Genomic DNA, 4249 nt, shown 5'->3' with positions numbered 1-4249 from the left:
CCAAGGTTAAACCCCAAGAACAATAAAAAAAAAAAAAAAAAAGGTTTGAAAATCACAGATCTCGGGAGAGGTTGTGGGTGTGAAGAAAAAGAAGAGGACCCAAGACAAACTATGAAGAGCTGAAACTGGGGAGAGCCAGGGAAAGCAAAGGACAGAGCAAAGGTGGCTAGAGAAGCAGAGATCTGAGAAGCTCAGAATCACGAGGGCAAACATTGCAAAGGACAATGAGCACTTGAATGGAAAAGTCCTCTGTGGTCAGAGTTAGGCCTGCCTAATGAGGCATGCGCCAGTACAGAAATCCCAGAGAAGTGGAGGGTCAGGGACCTCAAAGACCTTGAGAGATTGGGGAAAGAATAACTCAAGCAGCTGACTTTCCAGTTCCAAGCCGTTACCTTTGAGCTGCCTTAGTGTTCTTGAAATAAGCCCCTCCCCTACAGTCAGTGCTAAGGGTGGGGGTCTCTTCCTTACCAAAAGCAAGAGCTAAAGCAAGGAGGAATGAACTGATAAGCAATAGACTCAGCCTTGAGTTGATAAAACTGGGATCAGGGCTCCAAGCCCAGATCTTTTGTGTGTGCAGCAAATGTGGTCACAGGAACTGAGGAGCAGGGGGCAGCAGAAACCTTGGGTGAACTGGAGAAAGAAGCCATTCTGATGGAACAAAGGATAAGACAAACAACACACAAGATGAGTGCACCACACACAAAAGGGGTTCAGTCTATAGTTAGCAGTCAGACGGCTGGGCTGAATTGTACTGTGCATTAGACACGCAGTGCAAAGATGTAAAGGAGAAAGCCAGCTGCACACAGAGACAGGCCACGTGGAAAACACTGTGCTGATGTGGGGCTGCTCTCGGGGCTGCCTAGAAGGAGGCTCGACTCACTGCTGTGTCTCCTGAGTGCAAAGGACGGGGCTTCAAGGCCACGCTAGGGCAAGCACCCCACACTCAAGACAGTTGTCTAAGTTCTGGGCTCATGAGTTGAGTTGTATCATTGCACATTTTTCTCTGATACTCAGGGAATTTAGCCAAATGCTTCTGAGCAAAGCCAGGAAAGCATAAGAAGGCACAAAGTAGGAAAATGTACATTTGAGACAGAAACATGGGAAAGGCGGTTAAAAAAAAAAGAGGATGAAAATAACCTTGCACCACTGACCTGGAAGTTAAAATGTTTCCAGTTTTCTATCAACCTTTTGGTTTTTATAAAGAAACAAGGACAAAGCCCTGGTTGTCCATGACTTCTGTGAAAAAATTTATAACCTCAAACCCAAATTATAGCCTTCACCTGCATGGAATATTTTTGAGGATCTGGAAACCTCAGAGTCCCATATCTAATAATGCACCTAGCATGGCTTTTTACTTTTTCCCCCGATAGTTTTGTCAGAGCAAATGCCCCTTGGCTCTAAAAGCAAACACAATAATAGTATCTTAAGGTAGAAGGTTGCGGGGTGCGGATGGGAATGGGAACAGATGTAGGCTCAAATTTTGTCTCCTCCATTGGTTATGTGAAATATTTCTGAACTATAGAAAATGTCTATAATACTTCCTTTTCATAGGATTAAATGAAATAATGTAAATCAAAGTGCCCAAAGCAGTGTGTCATACATGATGAGTATTCAATAGGTATCCTTATCTCTTTCATACAACATGTTATCCTGCCAAGCAAACATAAAATGCTCCTGGAAGCAAGTCAGAAAGCTGTGTCACACTCCTTAGACAGATGCCTGGTCCTAGGAAAAATCTGTTTTCCCTTTGATGTCCTCTTTTATTCCCCTCACCTCTTTTTTTCTGTTCTTCCAGGCTCCAGAATCCAGGGCTTCCCAATGGAGCGCATCCTAGCAGCTATTGGAAATTTCCCACCTGTGCCAGAATGAGGCTAAAGACTTCCTTTTCTTATTTTCCTAAGGGTTCTAGTCTGTGTTAGAGAGGAAAACATCAAGAATTTAGGGCGTTATAAGTTTCACTGTTAACCAGCCAGATTACTTGAGTGTAAGAAAATATACATCTTCTTAAGCTATACAAGCTATACAAATCCAAACAAGATTTGGACTATCAATCCCAAAAGGCCTAGGTTAGACATTCAAAGGATATAGAATTATTTCTGCACTATATCCAGGAAATAAAGCTAAAGTGAGTGTTTAGTGCTTTTTCTTTAAGTGCTCAGAGATCACATAATCTAGGACAGGGATGGTGAACCTTTCAGAGCTTTCAATGATAACAAACTGCTGGGATGGGCACTCGTGCTACAGGTTCACCACCACTGATCTAGGATATGCCTTTCTGAAAGTTTTCCTACTATGTACAATTCCTGTGTTTGCCTTCAGGAGTGGAGGCTGGGATAACCTTTGGAATGAGTAGCACAAAAAGCAGCTGGAAGGAAATCCAGAAGATAGGTCCTTCCCTCTGGTAGAGACCATCTCCCTCCTCCACTGGGGTGTAAGGGAAAGAACATGAGACTGAAAGACAGGAGACCTAAGTGTCAGTCCCCTATCTGCCTCTAATTAGCTGTGTAGTTCAGATTCAGTTATTTTCCTTCCCCACTGGACCTTGGCTGCTTTATTTGTAAACTGAGATTACAAAACACAAGACTCATTACTATCCTTTCTTTCCATCATGGGTGACCCTTTTAGGATCTGAAGATCATTATGGATTCTTTCCCCAAGGATTATGTGCTTTCATACATGAATATGGTACGATACATCAGCAGGGGCAGGGACTACAGCCCATAAAGCCTGTCTCTGTATATCCCAGGGTTAAGATCACTGAGGCCAACCACAGGCTTTTAAAAATAGAGAATGCAACAGAAAGGTGTATGGACAAAGCCTTAATTAGAGGTGAATCATTTATAGAACTAAAAGCATCTCTCCAGCAGGAAGTGGGAGGGGGGCTGGTTACTTAGGGAAAATAAATGGAAATACCAGTAAGAGTTACTCTGGACTGAAGTCTGGCTAAGTGTTTTAGACACATTCACAGGGGAGCATCTAAAAGCACTGATTGTGGGGTCAGAATATCTAGTTCACATCGAGGCCCCACCATTTACTAGTTACCTGACCTTAGGTTTGGTACCAGTTTCTTCATCTATAGAAAGGGGGAAGGAAAAAACAGTATCTATCTCAAGCTTTGATATATTCACAGAGCACCTGAAGTGAGGTTTGGCACACACTAAACCCTAAGTAATTACTACTTATTACAGAAACCCGGGACACATTTGCTGGGTACAGTTAAATTGAGAGCTGAGGAGTTTAGGGAAGTTACAAACAACTTGATGCTTTAGTTTTTCCAGATGTAAACTGAGGGCAATAATAAAACTTGCCTCATAGGTTTGTTTGAAGGCTTACTGAGACCTCCACATAAAAACCTTATTTTAAAACTTTCTTTTGTGCTGCTGGGATGGAACACAGCCTTGCGCGTGTTAGGCAGGCAATCTCCACTAATCTACTTCCCTAGGCCGTAAAAACCCTTTTTATAATGCCTGACACATAGCAAATGCACAAATAGGGGCTGTTATTATTAATTCTGGAAAGGGAAGAATTATTATTACCCTTTACTTTTTCTGAATAATAGACAACTCAGACATAGACATATGTAAGTATACTGCTGACAACACCTCAGTCAGCAAATAGCTGTGCCAAGATTTCAAATTAGATGGATCTGAAACCAGAAGCTGTAACCACTACCCTATACACCTCTTGTTTGAATGCAGTTTGGAGAACATAAGTGCTAATTTGTACCTACCAGATACTGAGACAGTGGTAGCAAGCCTATGGCAAGTGTACCACAGCAGGCTGTTTATGTCCTGAAAGCTCCGCACCCGTCACTGCAGCAAAAGAAAGATGTTTGATGATGACAGCCCAAAATTTGGGGGATTCTCCCTTGAGTCAACTATGACCTTGGCCAAAGCTCTTCTTTGCCCCTTAGAAATGAAGGATTTTGTTGGCTGGATCCTGTTGTCAACCAGTTCTCTGCCTTTCACACGTGGTTGTTAAACCATGGCCTGACACCAAAAGAGGAAAAAGAAAGCATTTCCCTCAGTGGCCTAACTAGCAAAGAGAATCCTTAAAATGAAAGTGGTGCAATGCTAGGGCTGAGAAAAGATAGCAAGAGTGGGCCAACAGCAAACAGAATTGCTGTAATAGAGCACAAATGCTACGGCCTAAGTAACAGCTTTTTATGTGAAACAGAACGAAGGTGTTTATTTCTATTTGCAGGATGCCAAACTCAGAGGCCTTCCCATTTATAGTAAAATAGAGGAAG

The 4249-nt window shown here is 42.6% G+C and overlaps 1 protein-coding gene across 1 annotated transcript in view; it reads right to left on the bottom strand.

Annotated features, from left to right (window-relative positions):
- Positions 1-3753, bottom strand: part of Snx10 (sorting nexin 10) — a 48731-nt gene extending 44978 nt beyond the window's left edge. The window contains exon 1 of the mRNA XM_010628268.3: positions 3731-3753. The gene's annotated coding sequence lies outside the window, so the exon portion shown is untranslated. The remainder of the gene's footprint in view (positions 1-3730) is intronic.
- Between the last annotated feature and the right edge of the window lie 496 nt (positions 3754-4249).

This window comes from Fukomys damarensis, unplaced genomic scaffold (genome assembly GCF_012274545.1).
Source record: "Fukomys damarensis isolate Sample0158 unplaced genomic scaffold, DMR_v1.0_HiC HiC_scaffold_4, whole genome shotgun sequence".
Taxonomy (NCBI): Eukaryota; Metazoa; Chordata; class Mammalia; order Rodentia; family Bathyergidae; genus Fukomys; species Fukomys damarensis.
Note: the sequence above shows the minus strand (reverse complement) of the source record. Positions and strands in the feature narration are given on the sequence as shown.